The following is a 27387-nucleotide window of genomic DNA, read 5'->3' on the forward strand; positions in this document are numbered from 1 at the left end:
TAGAATTACACCTGAAAGTGAACCAACACACACACACTCTCTAGGTTCACCTGCGCTGTTTGTCATTATGATCAGAGAACAGAGTGAAACTCATCTGTGGTTCAGATCGTCCACATAATGAAACTCACTGTCCGGGCGACTGCGGCGGTGAAGCAGAGTCATCGTCGTGGTGACGTCGTCCTCTTTTTCTTCTGTAGAAACTCATTTCACAACGAATCAAAACAAAGTGAGTCAAACAGACCAAATCAAATCAAATCAAACCTTTTTTTTTTGTGTGTTTTTGTTTCTCCGTCCGTCCCTAACAAGGCTCGACATTTAGACAGACTGAAGATGTAACGGCTGTGTAGGCCGAAACGTTTTTGTCTCACTTATTTTTGTTTCTTTATTTTATTTTATCCCCATGGTTGCATTTTTTTGTTGTTTGATGGACCATTCAATATTTGTTGCATCCGTTAATATCTGGTGGACAAATTTGCCATTTTTGATCAGTGTGCGAGCCTTTTCCTCCTGTTGCTCTCAAATTAGTCTACTTGCCAACAATGAGTACCCGGAAATGTTGAGTACCCCAAATAATTAGCATAAATTAGCATAATTGCCTATATGGGCAATATTTCAACAAAATTGACTTGGCTGACCTGGGCAATATTGGAGTGGTTTTAGGGGTTATTGATGATGCTGAATCCATTTCTGACAAAATCCAAAATGGCTGTCTAAACCGGAAGTTACCAGATTTGAACCGCCAGTGGGCCGATTTTGATGGATTTTAAGCCAAATCTTAAGTTTTAGAGGATGCTGGTTGGACATATAACTCATGTATTTGAAGTAATATATAGTATGGGTCCCCAGCATTCAGAAACTGCCGGATGCTAACTTGTATATAGTGAACAATTAGCATAATTGACATAATTAGCATATATTAGCATAATTGCTATGGGCAATATTTCAACAACTGCTTGACTGATCTGGGCAATATTGGAGTGGTTTTAGGGGTTATTGATGATGCTGAATCCATTTCTGACATTTTCAAAATTCAAAATGGCTGTCTAAACCGGAAGTGACCAGATTTTAACCGCCAGTGGGCCGATTTTGATGGATTTCAAAATCTGGTCACTTCCGGTTTAGACAGCCATTTTGAATTTTGAAAATGTCAGAAATGGATTCAGCATCATCAATAACCCCTAAAACCACTCCAATATTGCCCAGATCAGCCAAGTCAATTTTGTTGAAATATTGCCCATATAGGCAATTATGCTAATTTGTGCTAATTATGTCTGTTGTGCTAATTGCCCAATATATATAAGTTAGCATCCGGCAGTTTCTGAATACTGGGGACCCATACTGTATATTTCTAACATAAAACTTTGGGGTACTCAACATTTCCGGGTTCACAATGGGGCCCTGTGGCTGGCAAGTAGACTAAATGTTTGTTGGCCTACGCACCTGAAAAGAGGATTTTTTTTTCGACAGTGAGCAAGAGGGCAAACACCTTTTCTCCTTTTCCACATTTAGACGGAATAATAAGAGGAACCTGCTGCGTTCGCCTGATGCTGCACACGCCCATCAGTCCTCCTCCTCCAGCTGAGAGCTCAGTCTGGCTGTCATTCATCATGAGCTCAACAACAACAACACTGAAACCCAACCCCCCCCCCCTCCCCACCACCACCCACCCACTCCCCCTCCCAAACTTTCTCCATCATAATTAACCTCTAATTCCTGCAGTTTCTATTCCATGTGTGAATAACAAATGGGAAATAGTGTCTTCCCATGACATCTGGCCACAAGCTGCTGCCTCTTGATACTACAATTACAAGAAGGGGGCGGGGGGTGTGATGGTGGGGGGGCTGGATATCAGCAGCAGCAGCAGCAGCAGCAGCAGCTCAGAGTCCAACCCACTGGAACAGTAGCAGCTTTTTCTTCATTTGTATGAAAGTTTCATTTCAAACGGACCTTTGTTTTTTTTTGTTTTGTGTTTTGTTTCCAGAGGAGTGACTCAGTTTGGTTTGTGGAGCTGGTCCAGGATCTGTTTGTTCTGTCTGCAGCGTGCAGCGGTGGACAGAAATGGAGTAAATTTACTTGAGTACTGTAGCTACTTAAGTACATATCCAGAGGATTTGTACTTTTACTGGAGTTAATTAGTAGGAAGGCTGAAAAGTACTGGTTACTTTCAGGTCTTTTTCTAAAATCCTATTGGACACAAGCTGTGTTTGTCAGAGAAGGAAACCCTAACCCCTAAAAGCAGCACATCAGTGCAGCTGCTTTCAAAGAGTTCATTCTCACTAACAAGAGTTAAAAGCTCCTTACATTCATTTACAAACTATTAGAGTCATTCATTGATGTGAAGAATAAGACATTTACTCTGACTCTGACTGTTACTTAAAGTAAATTTAGAAGCATGTACTTTTGGATACTTGAAGCAGAAGTGAGTGATCCGGTCGTTTTCGCTAATGCTGCGTTCCAGGCAGGCTTTTGAAATCGTAAATTACAGCTTCAAGTCACAACTTACGACTTTGTAGCGTTTCAGGCAACCCACTCGTGTTTTTCCGACCTGTTTTACCGGTGAAAGTCACTATAACGGCCACTCGTAACTTCTGACCCATGAACTCGTACCAGATCGAACTGGTACCACTTCACAGGTCGGAAAAACGTGAGTCTAAGAGTTTCCTTGAACGCACCATAACAGTCCTCGTCCCTACGTCACCACATTCACGGCGTTCCTTGGCTGCACACACAGCCCTGCATGCCGTTCTCTCTCCTCATTGGATAAAAACTGTAGGATACGATAAATGTTTTCTCCTCGGCTCAGAGCAGAGCAGAGTGACTGACAGACCCGTGTTTCAGTCCAAACACTCTATAGAAGTGATTGCTGTCGGAAGATACAACTATTTAAGACTTATATTAACACAAATATATCACTTACTTCTGCTTTAAGTACCTTTAAAAGCAAGTACTTTTTTATTCTTACTGGAGTAACATGTCGACTGAGCTACTTTTACTTGTAAAGGAGTACATTTTGACCAGTATTTGTACTCAAGTACTGGGGTGGAGTACTCTGTCCATCTCTGGCAGCGTGTGAACTGTGTTTTCAGCTGCAGCATCGTGAAAGTCACAGCTCACTCAGTCTGAACGTCCGTCCTCTGATCCACTGCCCCTCTCTCTCACCTCATCTCTCCATCTCTCTCTTCTCCTCCCTCTCTCTTGTCCTCCCTCTCTCTTCTCATCCCTCTCTCTCACCTTATCTCTCCTCCCTCTCTCTTCTCCTCCCTCTCCGTCTGCAGCCTGACTGACTGATCCGGTCGGTGGTTCAGACGGCGATCGGCTGCTTCTGTCTCACAGGTTCCAGTCTGATCCAGTCGGGTCAGGACTCTGACAGGAACTCTGGTTCAGACCGGTTCAGACCGTCAGACAGTGAAGCTGGACCACTGAGGGCCGTTTATGTAGGTTATATAGGTACTATAGCTTCTAAACCAGTGGCTCTCAAACTCTTTTACACCAAAAACCCCTAAACTGACACAAGTTAGACCACGGACCCCCACTGGACTAAATTCTGAAACAAATACCACAAATATTTGTTCTGAGACTGAATAACGTTACTTTTTTTGGTAACACTTTACTTGAAGGTCTGATCATAATGTTGTTATTAAGTATCATTCGGTTATGACATTAACATAATGTTCATGACTGTGACATGTCACTCTTATGATCAGATCTTCAAGTAAAGTGTTTCCCTTTTTTTAGTCAATGTACGTTCAAATTACTGCCAATGGCATCATTTTTTTGGAAAGATTTCAAAAGAAAGATTTCAAGAAAATTTTATATTTCTGGGGGGGAAAAAATTGGTAAAATATTTATATAAAATATAGTTGAACCCTCTCAAGGACCCCTGGACTTTGAGAACCACCGTTCTAAACCTTGTATTTGCCCTATAGCCTATGTCATATATTGAATGTGTTGTATCTGTATGTTGTGTATATCGTATATGTTGTATATTTTGTATGTAATATGACGTTTGTATGTTGTATATAAGTAATATATATTTATATTTATTACACGGCTCTATTGAATATATATATATATAAGTAATAATATATATAAGGAATTCTGTATATGTCTTATATTTTGTATGTGTTATGTTGTATGTGTTGTATATGTATATGTCGTACATTTTGTAAATGTCATGTGTTGTATGTGTTGTACATGTCATGTCGTATATGTTGTATAGTTATATGTCATATGTGTCATATATGTTGTATGTTTGGCCTTTTAGACAGTTTTATAAAGTAAAACTCTTTATTTGCTCATTGAAATGCACATATAATTATATTAATGTGATACGAGGTGACATTCATTCAGTTACTCTCAGACTTTTACTTTGTCATGTTGTTTTATTTGATTTTTTTTTACTCTCATTGGAATTCATCCGTTTTACCCACAGTGCACTTGTTAAGTGTGTAAAAGTCGAGCTGTTTATGAGCTTACCACCAATCTGTGTGTGTGTGTGTGTGCACCTCACCGACTCCCCTGTGAGCCACTGGATGGCCATAAACACAAGGACACATTAATTAACAGTTTGAGTGGGTGAGGGTGTGTGTGTGTGTGTGTGTGTGTGTGTGTGTGGGGGGGGGGGGCATCGTCCCAGAGTGGCCCTGCATCCACAACAGGAAGTCAGTCAGACTCTCTGAAGGGCAAGAGGCAGAGCGGCCGCTGGCAGCTCCACCAACACGCTGGGTCTGGTCCAAACCGGTCCTTTGGCCCATTGTTATGCAGGATAATCCCCAACCTGGCAACCGGCCGCAGCACCAGGTGGTCCCGTCACACACCGGAGAGGAAGACGGACCGGGAACCAGGAGCAGCAGAGTCCACTGAGGACCAGTCAGCAGCAGCAGCAGCAGCACAGGAGTGTATGAAATGACAGAAGGACATGTGTGTGTGTGTGTGTGTGTGTGTGTGTGTGTGTGTGTGTGTGTGTGTGTGTGTGTGTGTGTGTGTGTGTGTGTGTGTGTGTGTGTGTGTGTGTGTGTGTGTGTGTGTGTGTGCATACTGTAGCCTACATCCTGTATGTACCTGTGTGTGCGGCCTCATGTGGTGATGTACTGTACACGGAGCAGAGCAGCAGCATATGTTGGTCACATCACTGTCCTGAGAAAAACATGAACTAGGTTTTGCACTAGTGTGTGTGTGTGTGTGTGTGTGTGTGTGTGTGTGTGTGTGTGTGTGTGTGTGTGTGTGTGTGTGTGTGTGTGTGTGTGTTTCCTGTAAATAAAGACCGCTGTGTAAAATTGCTCTGACAAGCAGCGAGTGGATCCAGCTCTAAGTGGGTGTGAAGGACGGAGCAGAGACTGAACCACAGCTCTGAACCTGAGGGAGCGCCGGCTGCTGCAGCTGCTCGGCAACAACTACACACTGACAACTCCTCACACACACACACACACACACACACACACACACACACACACACACACACACACACACACACACACACACACACACACACACACACACACACACACACAGAATACAAAAAAATACACAACAATACAGAGTAGAGTCTGCCAGTCATTTAACCTGGAACTCCGTCAGCTCTTTCATCACTTCCTGTTCCCTGGTTTAACAGTCAGTAGTTTTCTGAATGTGATTCTGGTAAAATCCTTCAGATCAGGTCTATTGTTAAAGGGATAGTTCAACGTTTTGTCAAATTGGCCTATTGCCATAATCCCTATAGTCACATAGCAGTAGGTTTGTTACCTTTAATTGTCGGTGCAAGCTATTTTTAGAACGGCGGAGCGGAGCCGTGAGCTGCTCAGAGCTACGAGGCTCATGGGATTTCTTGGTTTCCCTCATCAAACTCATCAAATACACAATCCAACAGCTCCACAACGCTCTGGTGGACAAGTTGTGACCTGCACATTCACCACGCTATGAGATAATAACACAACGTTACCGTTAGAGGTAAATTCATGCAAAACCACTGATGTGCGTTGCCTTCAGGGACAGTTTTTCATCAACAGTCTCTGTATTTCCCTCTAAAACAACTCTGGGCCGGATTTACTAAGATCTCAGATAGCGGGCGCTATATTGTTTGCGCCCGCTATAATATTGCGAGTTGGTTAGTGCACGCAAAACAGGTGATCTACTAAGAGCAACCCGTTAAATGAAAACACGTGCAAACCGCAATATGTAAATGAGGGTTTTGCGCGTGGTAATCGTTTCCGCCATGGAGAGAATGGACAGAGAGCTGGACGGACGAAGGGACAGAATGACATTTGATCCGATGCCTACGTACAATGACAGCATGTGTGTTCATCTCTCTCGCGCTCACAGATAAATAAACACAAATCGCTACAGGGCCCAACTCGTCATATAGTGACGAACAGGCAGCAGCTGCAGCGACAATCACACACCTGTAATATGTGTGTGTGTGTGTGCCGCCCATGATCGAGTGGATTAATAGAGAGCTCAGGTGGGACATACGGATCTAAACGCTCTGACCACTGACCAGAGGGATCAAAGACGGGTGAAGGCAGCGGTGACGTGTCTCAGTCCGGGACCGGGACTGAGAGACGGAGCTGAGCAGCCAGGTACTGGAGAGGAGAGGAGAGGAGAGGAGAGGAAAGGAGAGGAGAGGAAAGGAGAGGAGAGGAGAGGAGAGGAGAGGAGAGGAGAGGAGAGGAGCGGAAAAGAGAGTAGAGGAGAGGAGAGGAGAGGAGAGGAGAGGAGAGGAGAGGAGCGCACTGCAGGACAGACGTACCCCGTGCGTAACGGCGCGTAAATGACTTTTAACACGGCTGAAAAACTGTTACAGAATTACCCAGACGTGAGGAAATGCAGAGATGTAAGATCATGGGGCTCTGACAGGCATCAAATCAATAAACGCACACGTTTTGGCGAAGTTGTATCAGTTAGTACATGGTTTTCAGACGTGGTAAAATAAAGACGCAAAAACAGCCACCGCAATTTCTTCGTGGTTTGGTAAATCACATTGCACGCGCTAAATAAATCGATTTGCATCTAGGCTACTCCCAGTATTCTGCACGTTCTGGCTGAAACGCCCATATTTACATATTCATCAAGGCAAACACGCTAAATGGATCGCACGTGCTATTCTGCCCGTGTGAGGGACGCAATCCTCGGTGCGTCCGGTTAGGAGATGAGGTTGCACATGTGTTTGCGCGTGGAATCACGTTTGCACACGTTTTAATACACGCAAACCTTTAGTAAATCCGGCCCTCTGTCTGGTAACGTTGTGTTATTATCTCATAGCGTGGTGAATGTGCAGCTCACAACTTGTCCACTAGAGCGTTGTGGAGTTGTTGGATTGTGTATTTGAAGAGTTTGATGAGGGAAACCAAGAAATCCCATAATGAGCCTCCGTAGCGTAGCTCTGAGCAGCTCACGGCTCTGCTCCGCCGTTCTATAAATAGCTTGCACCGACAATTAAAGGTAACGAACCTAGACAACCTAGACAAATAACTAAGTCCAGTTGCTTTCGATTTAACCTCCTTTGAAATACTATGACCTGGACAAATGAGAATATGCACCGGCGTAACGAACCTACTGCTATGACTGTAGGGATTATGGCAATGGGCCAATTTGACAAAATGTTGAACTATCCCTTTAAGCTCTGCGTGAGAGCATGATGTTTAGTTGCTAAGGAACAGGTGCAAATACAAGTCCCCCATCATAGTTTGATTTCTAAAAGGTTTTTGTGAGAACCTCCTCTTGTGTAGCAGCGGTTTCCATTTTCTCTGCAGCTGCAGACGCTGAACAATATTGAGTCTATTGTGTCTGGTTAGTTGGCAATGAAGTCCAATGAAGCAGTACAGCTCTCTGCCTCTCTCCCTCTCTGCCTCTCCTTCTCTCTACATGAAGCCTGATTGCCCTTCACTCGAGGTAATGAAGCCACTCCATCAAACACCTGTACCTCCGGCCGCCCACCACAGCCCGGGAGGACACGGTGGTGGTGGTCGAGCTGCTGCAGCTTAAAGACAGCGTTCACTCCTGCTGCATGTCCTGTTTTAACTTGTTGACATGCAGCACTAATGAAACCATTACGATCGGATTATTATGTAAGTGCTCATGTAAACGGTATAAACTGGTAACTGTGAAGAGATTAAGGCAGTTATTGGTTTGACCACAGGACTTGGTTTAGTATCACAGGACTTCTTCTCCCACTAATCCTTATTTCATATAAATCAATGACCTCGCATCTCTTGGCTGAAAACCAACCTTGTAAGATCAGAGCCTCCGACCCGGTGTCCCTGCTCTCGTCTCCATGGCGACACCACCACACAAATATTTGTTCTGAGACAAAAGAAAATAACTTTTTTAGTCAATGTATATGTTCAAATCAATTCAATTCAATTCAATTTAAAATTAGGGCCAATGGCGTAACTTTGTGGAAATATTGTTGAGAAATTTCTGGAAAAAAGACTCTCTTTTTTTTTGGAAAAAAGTGATAAAAAATTTTCCCAAAATAAAAAAGAAAAGTATAAAAAAAATTTCTAGGAAAAGAAAGTGGTGAGGATTCTAAAAAAAAAAAAAAAAAAAAAATATATATATATATCAGAGGAGGCTGGTCCATTGAGGCAGAGGAGGTTGGTCCTCCTCTATTTTTGAGAGGCAAAAGGAAAATTTATTTTTTATTTAAGAAAGAGTAACTGGTTGAAATAAATCATTACCAAATCTCAGTATAATTTATAAAATATTATATATGTATTTTATCATAAAAAAAGTTTGTTTTTTGGAAGAAAATCCACTTAAAACGGCTCAACTGCGCCGCCAGCAGGCTCAGGAGACAGAGCAGGCTGTGTGAGGAGCAGGGAGCAGGAAGGTGGGGGCTCTACGGAGGTGGCAAGATTTTTACTTCCCTAACTGGCCTCGGGGCGGGATCTTCTTCCATTGACTCAATGCATTTAGGATGTCTTCATCCTGACCTGTGATTGGCTAAGACACGTAAAATGACGTCATGACGGAGGAGGCTCTTCTGTACCAATCAGCAATCAGAACACAAGATTGACAGCAGGTTGGTCCAATGACAGTTCTCCAACCCCCCTTGGTTACTGTTGCTATGTGCGCCAAACTTTCACTCCCAGCCGTGCTGCTTATGCTGCTCCTAGCACAAGAAATACGGAGTTTTCAGAGATATTGGCATCGATTTGAAAGGAAATATCAGCAGATTTCTGGATAAACTGTTAGGAGATATCAGAGAGAAGCAGTCAGAGAGATTGTTAATAGTTTTCAGTTACGTGACCTGGGCAGCTGGAGGGTAAACAAAGACACGACCGGACTTTTTTTTTTTTTCTCCGCCATCAGCTCAGGTAAAAGCATAGCTATATCTAAGAGGTAAAAGCCAAATATGTATGTAATTTGAGTGGAACACTTTGTTTTGTTATTAATAATTACAGATTTTCATGGTTTTTGTTTTTCCTTTTTAAATCAGAGGGTGTAAATCCCCACTGTGGCATTTACAGGTGTTGAACACTGGCCTGCTTTTTTTTTTTTTTACATCCCACATCCAAGATCATGGCTCTGTCTTTTTCATTAGGCCTGTGTTAATCTGAAAACAGTAAGATTTAATAAAATTATGTTGTTTTTAAGAAATCTTGTAAGACATTGTTTTACTGTTTAATTTTCATTGAATATAATAAAGTAGGGAGAAGTAGTGCTATAAAATAAAATGAGGCCGTGGACTGGTGTTCCTCCTGTCCTCCCTAATTTTTTCAGTCACCAGCCGCCACTGATATATATATATATATATATATATATATATATATATATATATATATATATATATATATATATATATATATATTGTGTCAAAAATTTCTCAAAAAAAGTGGCAACGTTTTCAAAAAGGTTTAAAAAAAATTGGAGAAGAAACATTTCTCTAAATGATTTTAAAGAAAAATCTAGAAAAAGTGGTTAAATTTCTATTTTAAAAAGTAAAATATTTTCTAGGAAAAGGTGGTAAGAATTTCTAAAAAAAAAAAAAAGTTTAAAGAAAAATCTGTAAATGATTACATTTCTAAAAAAAAAAAAAAGAAGGAAAAAAAACTAATAAAATAAAAAAAAGTGGTAAAATTTCAAGAAACAGTTGGGGACCCCCTTGAACCCTCTCAAGGACCCCTGGGGGTCCCCGGACCCTAATCTCTTGTTGATGACAGATAAGACTACACAGATATCACCATGGTAACATGGTAGGTGATAAATAACCGGCTTTGTTGTTGGAAACAAATGCACATGGAGGAGAGGAGGGTTAGAGACACCAGACCTGGAGAGGTCAGGTTTAAAGAAGCCACTTGACCTACGACAGATTTTCACCTTTTCTTTCCATCACCGGGGTTTTTTAAGACAACAGAAGACTTCAGATTATTGACAGAATCATGTAAACAAGACTTTTTTTCAGAAAACGGATCATTGCGCAGCATGTAAACTCTTAAAAGGCATTATTAGCATTAAAGCAGAAGTAAGCGATCCGGTCGTTTTGGCTAATGCTGCGTTCCAGGCAGGCTTTTGAAACCGTAAATTACAGCTTCAAGTCACAACTTACGACTTTGTAGCGTTCCAGGCAACCCACTCGTGTTTTTCCGACCTGTTTTACCGGTGAAAGTCACTATAACGGCCACTCGTAACTTCTGACCCGTGAACTCGTACCAGATCGAACTGGTACGACTTCACAGGTCGGAAAAACACGAGTTACGAGTTTCCTTGAACGCACCATAACAGTCCTCGTCTCTACGTCGCCACATTCACGGCGTTCCTTGGCTGCACACACAGCCCTGCATGCCGTTCTCTCTCCTCATTGGATAAAAACTGTAGGATACGATAAATGTTTTCTCCTGGGCTCAGAGCAGAGCAGAGTGACTGACAGACCCGTGTTTCAGTCCAAACACTCTATGTAAGTGATTGCTGTCGGAAGATACAACTATTTAAGACTTATATTAACACAAATATATCACTTACTTCTGCTTTAACGCATTATTCTAATAGGGGTTTTATTTGTGTGCATGACATCCCCCTCCCCCTCCAAACCCCCCCTCTGTCACTGTGGACCGATACTGAGGCTCCATCACTTGATATCCTGTCGTCCTGTCCTCTGCTCAGTGACCTTGAGACGCTGCAGCCTCACGGCTCAGAGAGACAGACAGGTCGTCCCGAGAGTCCCTGTCTGTGTGTCTGTCTGTCTGTCTGTCTGTGTGTGTGTCTCTGCAGCGTCTCTCTGAGCAGGACGCGGCCATATGGACGCTGCGGCTCCGCGGACCGACACTCCACCACCGCCACTCAGCAGCTTTATGGGCGTAAATGACAGCGAGACAAATCCCTTTTTGGGGGCTGATAAAAATCTCTCCAGTCATCCATTCCCACTTCTATACTACGGCCAAAAGCTGCTTCAGCTCCACATGTCGGTGTTTTCTCTCTCCAGAAGTGGCTGAGTGGGGTCGCGGCGTCGCCACGGCAGCAGCATCTGCCAGCGAGGAGAGGGGCCAAGGAGAGAGGGAGAGTCTCCTGTTTGTCTGCTCCGTCCCCGAGCCCCCGACCAGATTCTTCCTGCTAATTAACCTGCTGATGCTCCTCACTGTGGACGTTTTGGAGGGGAGGAAGGGAGGAAGGAGGGAGGGAGGAGGGAGGAGGGTGTGAGGGTAGGACCGACTCCAGCTCCGAAGCCTGAGGATTAGTTGTGTTTATTTTCTGACCACACACAAACACACACACATCCTTGTAAATCTATCTTTATGAGGACATGTCATTGACATAATGTATTCCTTAATTACCCTAAACTTAACCATTACTCTAAACCTAATTTAAACCTAATTATAATCTAACGTCTTAACCCTCAAACAGCCCTTGGAAAAAGTGAGACATTTTTTTAGTTAGTTAGTTTTTATTTGCACATTATAAAACCTGTATAAACAATGGAAATAGTAAAATTAAACATTGTGCAGGAGAGGCCAAAGAAGGCTTATAAAAAAAACCTCCCCTATGTCCTCACTTCCCAAAAATGTCCTCACTCTGTTGGTTAAAAACTCGTTCCGGTCCTCACAACGTAGCATGTACAAGAACACACACACACACACACACACACACACACACACACACACACACACACACACACACACACACACACACATGCAAGCCGACCTGTCTGCAGGTAGCTCACATCTTTAGCCTGGCAGCGTTTTCACACAGGAGGAGTTTTCACTCTGAGTCACCGAGCCGTCACCGTCACAGAGGGGGGAAGAAGTGATTCAGCTCGTTTCCGTATCGTCAGCTAAAAACCACCGGCGCTCGGTCCGATCACGTGTGACCGAACAAGATGGAGGTAACGCGGCCAAGATGGTGGAGCAGAGAGAGGAGGTCCAAACCTGCCTGCTGCTGCCTCACACTGAGAGGTTAGAGATGCAGATGGCAAATCTGGCTGAGACTCCCCCGACTTCAGGTTGCCAGGCCGCAGAGAAGGAGCTGTAGCTCAGTCCAAGTGCTAACCTCTTAGCCTCTTTAGCAGGGAACTTCAATTTACTATTCAGATTTCAGATTTCAGATTTATTTAATTTTTTTAAAATGGGAACAGTAGGGGAGACCGGGGTTGGTTGGCTACAGGGGTTGGTTGGCACACCCCTGTTTTCTGGCCTCCTGTTGGTCACAGACTCACAAATGTGACATCAAAATGATCATCTTTTTGAGCTGCACTTATCTAGTTTGTTAAAACATCTGAAAATGACTCACTTTTTTTCTGAGGGCAAAATATCAGTTTTTTAGTACCAAAAGTAAAAAATTGCCCCCCGCACTTAAAGTGTTATAAAATTGCTTTGGATAAAGATATTGGAAATATGTTACTTCCAGTTTGTAGAGATAGGAGTCAGCTTCAATTTGATATGAAACTTGAAAGTCTTTGATGAGTGATGTCAACTGGGCAACATCATATATTCACAAAAGTGGGTTCGTTTTGGTCGGGGTTGGTTGGCACACTCATGTCGGCCAACCCCAACATGCAGTATACATATATTAAATGTGATTAAACATAATTTCATACAATTCAGTGCACTGAGTGCAAGAAATGGGCACATGACTTATGCAGTGAAATGGGCCACACAGCCTACATATGCCAATACTGTAATTCCAGTGAGTCTATATAGGCCTTAATGTAAATTATCTGCATCCACCCCACACAGCAAATCTAAAACACAGTGAGATGGAAAGAAATAAAAATACAAAGAGGTGATATGCTATATTTAAGAATAAATTCTATGTTCATTGAATATTTCCGGTCTCCCCTACATATTGATGGACATTGACATGTAAATATGTGGGATTGTAGCCAAGTGGCTAATTTCCATCCTCAGTCCCATTGGCAGGTTGATGTTAGACATAAAAAACAATGACGATAAAAAGTACAAGAGGCAGGACTAGGACCATAAAACACCTTGACATGTTACACAAAACATATATGAAGGACACATAAACCACCAGTTAACTGACCATAGACGGTTAAAAGAGTGGGTAAGGGGACCAACAGATTACTGAGAAGTTATAAAGTGCTACAGTGCTAGTTAAAGTGCTACTGTATGTGTTAAAGTGCTGTTTGCTAAAGTGACGAGTGCATAAGTGCAAGATTGAATTTAATGTAATTGCACGATGCCCCAATAAAGTGCAGGATCGACTTTAATTGCACTATCCCATAGCACACGACTGCACATATATAGATACATATTTCTCCTTTTTTTCTTGCCGGGGGCCCATTAGCATCTATTTTGACTTTTCCACTTTATGATGAGAACGAGCAGTTTTGTTTATCCCTATGAAAATGAGTTCCTGGAGTTAATTGCATCCGTGTAGCGTTGAGCGTGTTGTTCATTAGGAGCAGGCGTTATAAATGGGAGCTCTCACAGCGTATGTTCACGTTCGGCTCGGCTGCTCCCTCTGCCACCGTGGGCGACACGCACATCGCTCACTCCCTCGCAGGAACCAGAGAATATATATGGCTGCACCACGCCAGCAGGAAGGAAAATGGAACGGAGGATGATGGAGGGAGAGAGGGAGGGAGGGAGGAGGCCACAGAGAGATAGAAACAAGAGCAGCAGCAGCAGCAGAGCACTGCAAAAACTCAAAATCTTACCAAGAATATTTGTCTCATTTCCAGTCAAAAATGTCATTTCTAGTCAAAACAAATCTCATTATACTTAAAATAAGACTCATCACATTAAAAGCAGCTTGTTTTTAGACACTTTTTACTTCTTTCAAGCAGATTTTCACTTGAAATAAGTAGAAAAATCTGATAGTGGAGCAAGTTTTTCTTTCTTATTACAAGCACAAAAAAAATCTGCTTTCACTGGCAGATTTTTCTACTTATTTCAAGTGAAAATTTGTTTGAAACAAGTGAAAATGATCTAAAAACAAGTTCATTTTTAGGTGATGAGTCTTATTTTAAGTAAAAAGAGATTAGTTTTGACTAGAAATGAGACATTTTGACAAGAAATAAGACAAATATTCCTTTGATTTTTAAAGATTTAGAGTTTTTGCAGTGCAGCAGCAGCAGAGAGGTTGACGACGTGCAGGATGAAACAAAGGGAAAGAAGTTTTTTGACGGGAGACGAAGAAAGATGACGAGGTGGAATTAGGAGAAATGGGGGGGGTGGGTGGAGGGGAGGGGAGCAGCAGACGGAAGCAGGAGAAGTTTCCAGCTCTCCGCCCATCAGAGAGTTGGGCTGTTCAGATGTTTGCTTGGCGGTGAAGGCAGACAGACAGATTGCAGCCAATGATATGTGTTGGGAATCATCTCGGAGACGAGCTAATGACAGGAGGAGAGCAGCAGGCAGATGGCTGCCGTCAGGGAAATACGCTCACATGGCTGTCCCACTGGTCTGGGCTGAGCCGGCGTGAACATTTGGGATTGAAGGGAATAAGTAACGGTTAGAAGAGAGAAGAGAAGAGGAGAAGAGGAGAAAGTGATGAGGGAAGGTGGGACGGAGCGGAGCGGAGCGTCCTCTGCTGCTGCAAAGACACGGAGGAGACTCAGGAGGACGAAGAGGACTGAAGTCTCCCAGGTCAGAGAGACAGAGAGAGAGAAGGAGGTTGTCTCAATATTTACTCTGTAATCAGTCATGTTACTCATTACACAACTTCTCTACCTCCGGCCTGATGGAGTCCACAGGAGTCCTGAAGTCCTCATGGTGAACTGGACCTTCAGACAAACTCACACCACTCAACACAACACGATGGACATGATGAACCTGAAGAACATGAACATGACGGACATGAGGAACATCTTTCATCACTCTGCTGTGGCTTCCGTGTGGTTCTCATGGTTTAGAGAGGGCGAGCTCATTTTAGGAAAAAAAAAAAAAAAAAAAAGATACGGCCATTTAGCCTCATAAACCAGCCGCACCTGGAAGTGCATTTCATTTCATTTCTGAGGGAGAGTCTGGCCTCATCCCCATTCTAAGTGTTTGGACTGAAACCTTCAGAAGGCCTAAGAGCCAATCAGCGTCGCCCGCTGTGATTGACACAGCATGTTGGCCAATCAGGGACCGACTGGTGCAAAGCCCCATCACTACACCAACCTGCTGATTGGCTGAATGGGGTTGTCTGTCAACGCTACTACTCCCGCCCAGTTCCCGCCCCCCAAACGCTTAGAGGGGGGATGAGGCCAGACTCTCTGAGAAATGAAATTAAATGCATTTCCGCGAGAGGCTGGTTTACGAGGCTAAGGGCCATTCACTTGTTCATTGTAATAGTTATTTCTTTGGAGATTGAGGTGCTCATGTGATATTGAAATAAAACTTGTTTCACGTATGTTTTTTTCCACCATAAAATAAACATCGCTCGTGTCTCACAGCTGAGAGCTCGTGAAAATGAAAGTGACGTCTTAGAACCCGTGCAGTGAAGTATACATAGCCTAAACTGGCCTTTTTGGGGGGCTGCTCTTATTAATGAAAGAGACTGCTGCAGCTGACCCTACAGTTCCTCTGCCTATCTGAGCCAAAGGCGGCCGCCTCGGTGATTTTGGTCACCTCCTTGGTTAAAACGTGTGTGTTTGGGCCGTTCAGATGCAACCCGAAGCAACACTAACGTGCATTCGGTGGGGGGGTGGGGGGTTGTGGCTCCCAGTGGGTTTCGATATGTTGGGAAAGGGCCCAAACGGCTCTTTTATAATGCTAAAGGTTGCCGACCCCTGAGCATGGGGAACATGAACATGAAGAACATGAGGAACATCTTCTTCTCTCTCGCTTTGTCAATTTCAATTTCTTTAAAGTGCAGAATCAGCATAGACACATGATCAGGAAACACTTCCCAGTCAGTAAAAACAAGACAACCAGAAGACAAGAAGCCTGAGAGACCAGTAAAATAGGCACAATGATACAACTATAGCACAAATAACATGGACAGGCAACAACACTATCAGACTGTACCATAAGATTCAGAGAATAAAAACGTTTTCAGTCTGGATTTAAAAGACTTGGATGGAGCAGCGTCCCTGACTGACTGACTGACTGAAGCTGCTTCCAGAGGAACAATGAGATACTTACCATCTTGTTAACAAAGGCTGCATGTGGGAACATACGGGGTGATTAACTCAGACAAATACGGAATAACAGAAGTACTTTAAAGGGATAGTTCACCCAAAATTCAAATTTCACTCATTATATACTCACCCTCATGTGGACTAAGGCTCCGTGCAGCACTGCATGTCCATATGATGGTTGAGAACAGAGCTCACTTTTCTTCGTCCAAAAAGACACCCCAAAAAACATCCAAATACCTCCATAGTGCTTGTATGTAATGACCCTCTTGTATTGAAGCCCCAACATGAGAATTTTTTTTTTTAAAGTCTATGTTTTAAGCTTGTTTGTAGCGGAAGCTCCTCTTCCTGGTCCGTCCAAATCTCGCGCGATTTGCGCCGGCGTCAGTTAATCGCACTGACTTATTACATTTTTTTCTGAACAATTTCTCATGTTGGGGCTTCAATGCAAGAGGGACGTTACAGACGAGCACTATGGAGGTATTTGGATGTTTTTTGGTGTGTCTTTTTGTTACGAAGAAAAGTGAGCTCCATTCTCAACCGTCATATGGACATGCACTGCTGCACGGAGCCTCGCTGTAACTCAGAAATCTGAATTTTGGGTGAACTATCCTTTTAAAGTCGGATCTGAACTGGATCGGGAGGCATTGGAGGGTTATGTGGTCAGATTTCTGTACAGCTTGTAATGTGTTTGTGCTGTAGTGCAGAAGGCCAGAGAAAAGGGATATTGCAGTAGCAGTCGTCCGGTCCAGTCGGAAACATGAAACATTTTCCGTCCCAGTGACGAGGGACGACGACGTACAGTTCAGTTCAGTTCAGTGGGATGAGAGAGCAGCTAATTCACCGTCATTACACTTAGAGTGATGTGGAGTGAGTCATTGTGAGTGGCCTGTGACTGCGCCCCGCTGCACCGTGTGGGCGGAGGAGACTCAGCGTGTCCGAACCACTGATGCATTTAGCCGCCGCCGTTGCATCACAGTGAAGGGAAGTAGTTTCTAATGCAACAGGGGAACGGTCATTAGTTCAGCAGCCTCATCATCATCATTATTATGAGGCTTAAATAGGTCAGCGGCCGACTGGAGGAGGAGGAGGAGGAGGAGGAGGAGGAGGAGGAGATTTGATCTCTCCCGGTCATTAAAGTCTATGGGTTTATGATTATTCATAAAAACACAAATTAATTTGTCAATTAAATTTTGATCGGTTTAATAGCCGGACATATTTTTAAGTTTGCCGTTATCAGAGCAGCAGCGGCGGCGGCGGCGGCGGCGTGCAGCTGCAGGATAATGCACTGCAAAAACTCAAAATCTTTCCAGAATATTTGTCTTATTTCTTGTCAAAATGTTTCATTTCTAGTCAAAACTAAACTATTTTCACTTAAAATAACATTCATCACCTAAAAATCAACTTGTTTTTATATCATTTTCATTTGTTTCAAACTAATTTTCACTTGAAATAAGTAGAAAAATCTGCCAGTGAAAGCAAGTTTTTTGTGCTTGTAATACTGTAAGAAAATCTGCTTGAAAGAAGTAAAAACTGTCTAAAAACAAGCTACTTTTTAATGTGATGAGTCGTATTTTAAGTAGAATGAGATTTGTTTTGCCTAGAAATGACATTTTGACTAGAAATAAGACAAATATTCTTGGTGAGATTTTGAGTTTTTGCAGTGTGCAGCTCAATAGCCGAGATGACAAAGGAGCATGAAGAGGGAGCTGAGATGTGATAAAAGTCCATTTATATGCAACCGCCATCGCACACCCGTACAAACTATTCCCCTCCGGCTACACACAGGCCGCGAGACGCCTTCGCTCTCCGAGACAGTAAAGGTGCTGAGGGAGCAAACATAAATTTCATCTCACACACCAATCACAGCTTTATTTGACTCGACCTGTTTGATAATGCTCACACTGTGGCTTATATTGTGATTTTCTGGGCTGAATAGGATTCTTTATGGCCTAAACAATAATAAAGACAAAAATATGGATTAGATATAAATTCATCATGCGCTGTGAATGAGTGCACAGAAATGTGCATATAAATATGTATTTCCCTCAGCCATGGGGATAAACAGGTCTGTATATTTAGAATGATGTGCTTCTTATTATTCAAGCATGAGATTCATCTCAGGGTGCTTCACCCTGATGGAAACGCTGCGCTTTGATGTTGAGAACCAAGATAAATAAGTCATTGTTTTATGTTTGTGCCCATGAAAAAAAAAAAAATCTGTAATTCACTGTTTGCCAATTATGTATGTGTGTGTTTTTTGTGTTTTTTTTACACTATAGGTGGATGTTTAAGACCTTTATGGATGGAGGGATGAAGGAGGAGAAAGAAGAATCTTTGCTTCCTGCTGCTGAATGTTTCATATTCACAACACCAGCTGCACCATAACTCTCCACAGATTAGACTTTATCATAATGTCCTCACTGTGTTTGGTTTCTTTTTCATGAATTGTGTATGAACATTAATAAAAAAAAATAGAAAAACACAGACGTGTGATTCTACAGCAGTGAGTAATAAAAGAAAAAAGGAAAAAAAAACCTCTGTCATTTATCAGTGTAGACACACACATGCACTCTGTCACACTCTGTAGATGGCACGCACCGGCTCGAGTCTGCACCTATAGGCACGACTGAACACGCTGCATAGACACACACACACACACACACACAGGGACACACACACCCCAGACACAGAGATAGGGGGAAACTGACCTTGTGGGTTTTAGTTCCAAGGACACGAGCATCGATCTCGGGTGTGGAGGCGGTCAGTCTGCAGGTGTGTGCAGGATTAGTCTCAAAGTGCTGTGGAAAGACTCTGTCAGAGAGTGTGTGTTACCGTGTGTGTGTGTGTGTGTGTGTGTACAGTATAAGTGTCTGTTTGTTGCTTCATATATCTTTGTTATATAGAAACTTATTGCACTGTCCCAGCTGAGCCCCGTGCAGTGACCTAATGGACATTAACATGCAGCGGCGTGTTGCCTTCAGGGCCAATCAGAAAAACCCTTTGTTGGAGCGATGCGACGTCGACTCCTCCTGTAAAATAAAATAAAATGCAGCGCAGCAGAATATTGAACAGCAGCTTCACTACACACTGAACAGTAAAGCAGTGAGCATTGATTACACACATGGTTTTTTTCTAGTACCAGTGATTTATGAGGCGTAGTACAGAGCGTACGGAACGCCGGCCGTTCTGCCCCTCGGCCTCTGGAGCGTCGGGAAGGGAATCGCTGCCCGGGGGCAAAACGCTTTGAAATATCTCCTGGTGACAGAGGAAACCTTCACCTCCACTCAGATCTGAACTAAATGATTTGAGCTGTAGGTGAGAAATCCCAGCCTTTGATTTAGGTAGGGATGGGGGGGGGGGGGCAGCGGCACGGCACAGGTAAGAGATTTCCCAGAGGAAGTCCGTTCACAGATATATATCCAGAGAGCTAAGTGTCGAGCTCATTTCCAATTATGGTTTAACGAGACGGATTGAGGTCAGAGCAGAGAGCGAGTCCACGGGAGCAGACCAGCCGGCGGTGAGGGGGTGAGGGGTTGGGGGGGGGGGCAGCAGCGTTGAAAGTCCTAGCACGCCACCCTGAGTGAGACTTTCTTCTTCTGTCATCCACACAGTGAGGGAGCAGCAGGGGGCGGCGGTTGTAGGTTGGTTACCTTTAAAGGAGCATTATCGCAAATCCAAATTCTTAATTCGGCCACTATATGGAGCCAGGCGGAGCATATCAGATATAAACAAGCGGGCAGCTGTCAGAGAGAGAGAGGAGCCTTGTTTAGTCCTCCCCTTCTCCCCCTCCTCCTCCCCCCTCCCGCCTCCCCCCTCCTCCCTCCTCCTCCCTCACCAGGCTGAATGAACGTGCAATCGCGGGAAAGGAAAAAGAAAACTCGCTAGTGGAAGCGGCAGCTCTACTCGCGCACAACCACAACAACGGCAACAACAGCAACTGCAACTTCCTCCTACAAATGTATGATCGTTGGTGTGACGTGCAGACCGCAGTGGGACGATTCAGTGACTGTGAGCAGCCTAACACTGCTACATTACAATTTACTGTTGCATTTTTCTGGTTCGGAGGTCGGATTTGCGAGTTCCGAGTGCAATTTAACGCAGCAAGCGCCGGGCCGGCTTGGATCATAACAAAGACAAATGCTGCATTTGCCCCACGGACACTATACTGTTGGCGATTTTTTTTTGTAAATTTAGTTATGGCTCCCCCCAACCCATCTTTTGCATATTTCAGTTTGTTTTATGCTATTACTGCTGTATTTGCGATAATGCTCCTTTAAAGGTCCCATATTATGAAAAACAGGTTTTTTCTGGTCTCTACGTACATAAACTGATCCTCACTGAGCCGACCAACTCCTAGAATGAGGAAAGCAAACGGGTCCTGCATCGACTCTGCAGCCCAGCGACTGGTAAAATGCTGCTCATACACTACAGGCTGTTCAGACTCAGCTCCTGTGGTGATGTCATGACGGGAGTGAGGCCGGCCCCTCAGCGCGATAAAACGCCTACCACGTCTATTTCTATGGCTGCAGTGCACAGCAAGAAACTCCTGAGCTAAATTGATGAAATACCGACCAATTTTAAGTCATAAAGTGGTAATGATCTTTGCCGTGTACAGTCACCATGTTACTTAAAGGTGCAGGCACAGAAACAGCTTGTTCTCAGCAGAGCTCATTGAGCGACTTTTAGACAGCCGACATTCAGGACCACGGATCAGTTTGGGGCAAATTATACATTTACAATACAGTTTAGTTGGACGTCTGACAGCTGAGTGAATTTGAGTAAAAAGAGTATAATATGGGATCTTTAATTGTCGGTGCAAGCTATTTTTAGAACGGCGGAGCAGAGCCGTGAGCTGCTCAGAGCTACACTACGGAGGCTCATTATGGGATTTCTTGCTTTCCCTCATCAAACTTATCAAATACACAATCCAACAACTCCACAACGCTCTGGTGGACAAGTTGTGAGCTGCACATTCACCACGCTATGAGATAATAACACAACGTTACCACACAGAGCTGTTTTAGAGGGAAATACAGAGACTGTTGATGAAAAACTGTCCCTGAAGGCAACACGCATCAGCGGTTTTGCATTAAAGGAGCATTATCGCAAATCCAAATTCTTAATTCGGCCACTAGATGGAGCCAGGCGGAGCATATCAGATATAAACAAGTGGGCAGCTGTCAGAGAGAGAGAGCAGCCTCGTTTAGTCCCCCCCCCCCGCCCCCCCTCCTCCTCCCTCCTCCTCCCTCACCAGGCTGAATGAACATGCAATCGCGGGAAAAAGAAAACTCGCTAGTGGAAGCGGCAGCTCTACGTCACGCACAACCACAACAACGACAACAACAGCAACTGAAACGTCCTCCTCCTTAATAACGCTGAGAGGACAGCTGAAGAAAGACACAGGGACGTGGAGACAAAGTGTTCTACCAGCGATTCAGTGACTGTGAGCAGCCTAACACTGCTACATTACTTACTGTTGCATTTTTCCGGTTCGGAGGTCGGATTTGCGAGTTCCGAGTGCAATTGAACGCAGCAAGCGCCGGGCCGGCTTGGATCATAACAAAGACAAATGCTGCATTTGCCCCACAGACAATACTGTTGGCGATTTTTTTTGTAAATTTAGTTATGGCTCCCCCCCGACCCATCTTTTGCATATTTCAGCTTATTTTATGCTATTACTGCTGTATTTGCGATAATGCTCCTTTGATTTACCTCTAACTGTGCGTTCACACCAAAAGCTTCCAAAGCGTCAAAACGCTGGAAGTCAATTCATTGTCAATGAGAGCCTGGCGTCACCGCGCTTCCAAAGCTTCCAAAGCGTCACCAGAGAAGTTGAGCCTTGGTTAGGGTTAGGGTAATTAGCTATGACGCGGTTCGGCGGCAGCCTGTCAGAATAGAGATGTCCGTCGGCTGCCCTTTGTTTTCTTTTATTGGATTTCAGCTCCACAATGACCAGCGCCATCGAACTTTGACGTCAGTCACGTGACGAGCGACCAAAGCGGCTGAAAATATTTGCCGTTTTGTGAGCTGTCTTGTCTGAAGCACAGCCCTGAGCGTTTTTGATGCTTTGGAAGCTTTTGGTGTGAACGTAAAACAACAACAGTAAAACAACTCTGTGTGGTAACGTTGTGTTATTATCTCATAGCGTGGTGAATGTGCAGCTCACAACTTGTCCACCAGAGCGTTGTGGAGTTGTTGGATTGTGTATTTGATGAGTTTGATGAGGGAAAAACCAAGAAATCCCATAATGAGCCTCCGTAGCGTAGCTCTGAGCAAAGATATTCAATATACAGAAAGATGCTCCATGAGAGGCTCCAATGATAGAAATGGTTTCACTTCCTGTCTCTCTAAATGGGCGTGGCCAACCGTCACCACCTCGTCTGTGTACGTGTGTGTGTGGATTTATACAATTTGTAGGTAGATGAAAGTGAGATGTTTATATTTTCTTATGATAACATTAAATATTTACACTACTAACAGTCATAATTAGCATGATGAAAATAATTTAAATCATTTTCACGGGAGTTTGCGGCCGTTTGTTTGACGTTGCCATGGAGATCTGAGCCAAATCTGGCGAGTGTGTCGTCGTAGAGACAGAGACAGGTCTGGAACAAAGTGGATTTTCTCCTGATGTGTCCGTCTGAAAGTTTCCATTTTGGTGTCAAACTGTTCAGAAGAGATGAGGCTTGTGAAAAATGAGTCCAAAATTTACTTCAGTGACTGTGGGGAGAAAGGACAGACCATAATCTGTGTTCACGTTAAATTGTCCCATTGGAGTCAATACACTCTATGCTGCCTCTGGTCTCCCTAAAGGGGCGTGGCCGAGCAGAAGCCTAGTGACATCATACAGGAAGCTGACTCCTCATGGAAGCTCTTGGTTTATAAACCGTCTTTGCTCTGAGCAGCTCACGGCTCTGCTCCACCGTTCTAAAAACAGCTTGCACCGACAATTAAAGGTAACGAACCTACTGCTGTGACCCCCTCGTAAACGAGTTGTTACAACTCAAGGGGCTTATCCTACTATAAATAAACAACTTCAACAACATAGGGATTATGGCAGCAGCGTTGGAAGTCCTAGCACGCCACCCTGAGTGAGAGGAACGACTCTCTCTGTGCCGCCGCCGCCCACCCCTTCTTCTGTCACACTGCAAAAACTGAAATATCTTAGCAAGAATATTTGTCTTATTTCTAGTCAAAATGTCATTTCTAGTCAAAACAAATCTCATTATACTTTAAAATAAGACTCATTACATAAAAAAGCAGCTTGTTTTTAGACACTTTTTACTTCTTTCAAGCAGATTTTCACTTGAAATAAGTAGAAGAATCTGATAGTGGACCTTGTTACAAGCACAAAAACCTGCTTTCACTGGCAGATTTTTCTACTTATTTCAAGTGAAAATTTGTTTAAAACAAGTGAAAATGATCTAAAAACAAGTTAATTTTAGGTGATGAGTCTTATTTTAAGTGGAAAGAGATTAGTTTTGACTAGAAATGAGACAAATATTCTTGGAAAGATTTTGAGTTTTTGCAGTGCACACACACAGTGAGGCTGCAGCAGGGGGCGGGACAGGGGGTGGCGAGGCGGCGGTGGCATCGGGGGGGTCGGGGGGTGCGACTGGGAGGCTGCCAACTGCCCCATAAAGGCCCCACTGATCCTGTGTGGAGAACTGCACCTAGCAACCGCAGAGAGAAAGTGAAGCAGCCGGCTGCTTTTCTCTCAGCTCCACTTCAGCTCTGTGTTTCAGGAGAACATCGTCCTCGGTTGATGATAACTCCCCCCGGCACAATGCATCATTTCAGCGGTGGGAGGAGGAGATGGAGGAGGATGGAGGGGGGGGGGGGCTTGGCAAATGTGCTTTTAAGTCAGTGGAGAGTCAATGATATGGAGAGGGGGGGAGGAGACGTTGGGGTCGGGGCTGACAGCTCGGAGCGAGCAGCAACAAATCCTCCTCAAACATCTCGTACTCGCTGCTTTCTGCTTCCACCTGCAAACAAACATCTATTATTTCCCCCTTTTTAGCAGATGTAATCCCCGAGGTGGAGTCCTTAATTGAGAAACACATAAAAGATTAAACACTTAAGACTTTTTTTTAACAGGATTTACTGACTGACTATATGCAAGAAAGCAGACGCTGCTCCTCCACACACACACACACACACACACACACACACACACACACACACACACACACACACACACACACACACACACACACACACACACACACACACACACACACAGGGCCACACGCTGTGAGCACGGTATAGACACAAGAGCAGGCAGATGCAGCTGCAGCTGTATCATCAAACTTTTATTTACAGTTTTTTTCAATTGCTAACAAGCAGTGGTCGAAACTGAAGTCACATTTTTAAAACTCTTAACACAGTTTGCAAAACACAAGTCCATGTGGACCAAACTGTGAAGCACTTTTCATTGCTTTCACACAAAATGCATTCAGTGACCACAGTCACCAAAACTCATGGACTCTTTTCTCAATTACTAGTTCACCACCTGCAAAACACTAGACTTTTACAGCGCATTTTTCAAATACTAACACACTTTGTTCTAAACAGTTAAAAACACAATCAAAACAGAATGATGGGAGGGATAGAGGGAGGGGGGGGGGGGCTTGGGGAATTTCTGTTGCAGGAACATTGAAATATATAAAACATCAAACCAAAAATATTTTATTGAATAAAATAAATAAAAATATTATGCAACTCCAAACACAGGTGAGGTTAGTTTCCAGCTCAAAACTGATCCAGGTGATCTGTGTTTGGCCTCATTAGAAACCATATAAAAGGGGGGGGGGGGGGGGGGTGGGGGGGGGGGGGGATCAAAGAGCACCAGTTGGGGAGAGAGAAGAGTGGCCAGGAGAGGGAGAAGAGGAAGGAGAGGAAGACCAAGAGTTGTGTTTTTTTTTTTACTTACATTATCTCTTGATTTGTGTTCTACCTCTGGAGATTCTGCATTTTGACGTAAATTGCTGCATTCCTGATTCATTCTTATTGCAATATATTATCTAGAACACATATTTATTTTATAATAAAACTGATTTACTGATTTTGAAAAAAAAAATCATTCAAACTTCAAAGATCAAATTAATTTGAAGTAATGTTCTTTGTTGTTAGCGTTTTGTAGTTCAGTGTGCTAAGAGTGACAGTGTTTGTTTCCACAGTGATACTATGTGCTAGTGTTGTGGTTGAATGAGCTTATTTTGAGACATGTATGAAGTGTTTTGTTGGTGAGGCACCGTTTTGGGGATGAGATGAACTGTTTAGCTGAGATGCCTGATGGAAATGCTGGCTGTGTTAAGAGTTTTGAACATGTGACTTCAGTTTCGACCACTGCTTGTTAGCAATTGAAAAAAACTGTAACATGACGTCAAATCTGCCACACACACACACACACACACACACACACACACACACACACACACACACACACACACACAGCAGCTGGATTTGTATCATAATGTTATACAGCTTGTCTCCTCGTTCCTCTGAATGGTTCAAGAAGAGAAAAGATATTGTTGGTGCAGCAGCAGCAGCAGCAGGTGTTCGCCCGACAGTCTCATTGTCCATACGTCTCATAACTGATTCCATCTACTCGCCATATACACTGTAGCATAAAAAAAAATAAAAAAATAAAAAAAACAACTCCTGGATTTCACTTCACCTTCTCCCTGCGCTGTATTTCTTTCTCACTCTGCCAGATGGAATGGAAAATGGAGAAGAAACAAAACCGCTGCAAGGAAAAAGCGATGAATCTTTGCAAAGGTCAAAGCGTTCGCTCCTTTAAAAAAATACTGCTCATGTTTTTGCATGCAGCTGCGTCTTGCCAAATTATGTGCGAAAAAGTGTGTGGGTTTGTGTATGCATGTGTGTGCACAAAGGGTGTTCTTCCTCCTCAGGAGTGTTTGTATCTTTAAAAGGATAGTTCAACATTTTGGCCCAAATTGGCCCATTGCCATAATCCCTATAGTCATAGCAGTAGGTTCGTTACCTTTAATTGTCGGTGCAAGCTGTTTTTAGAACGGCGGAGCAGAGCCGTGAGCTGCTCAGAGCTACGCTACAGAGGCTCATTATGGGATTTCTTTGGTTTCCCTCATCAAACTCATCAAATACACAATCCAACAACTCCACAAGGCTCTGGTGGACAAGTTGTGAGCTGCACATTCACCACGCTATGAGAAAATAACACAACGTTACCACACAGAGTTGTTTTAGAGGGAAATTCATGCAAAACCACTGATGCATGTTGCCTTCAGGGACAGTTTTTCATCAACAGTCTCTGTATTTCCCTCTAAAACAACTTAAATATAAATAAATAGCTATTTATTTACTCTGTATGAATTGTGAACTTAGTCGTACTGTCTGTAAGTGTGGTGTGTTGGTTGTGCGTGTGTGTATGGTTTATGGTTTTTAAATTGTTTTGCAGGAAGCACAGCACTGATTGACTGATCCAAGACAAATTTCTCTCTGGGGACAATAACGTTTATTTTGATTTGATTTGATTATCAGGTCAATAAGGTTTGAATTCAATATAATTAGTTTATAGTTGTCAGCTGATGCTAATTGCATTATGGACTATGATTGTTTTATATATGTGTGATGATTAATTCTATTTACGTATATGCATTGTGTTTATGCACCATTAGGAGTAGCATCTCCCATTCCTGATACAATGACAATAAAGTTTTCTATTCTATTATATTATTTTCTTTCTTTTTTTTCTTTTCTTTTCTTTTCTTTTCTTTTCTTTTCTTTTCTTTTCTTTTCTTTTCTTTTCTTTTCTTTTCCATTCCATTCCATTCCATTCCTTTCCTTTCCTTTCCATTCCATTCCATTCCATTCCATTCCTTTCCTTT

This window comes from Trachurus trachurus (genome assembly GCF_905171665.1).
Source record: "Trachurus trachurus genome assembly, chromosome: 3".
NCBI classification, from domain to species: Eukaryota; Metazoa; Chordata; class Actinopteri; order Carangiformes; family Carangidae; genus Trachurus; species Trachurus trachurus.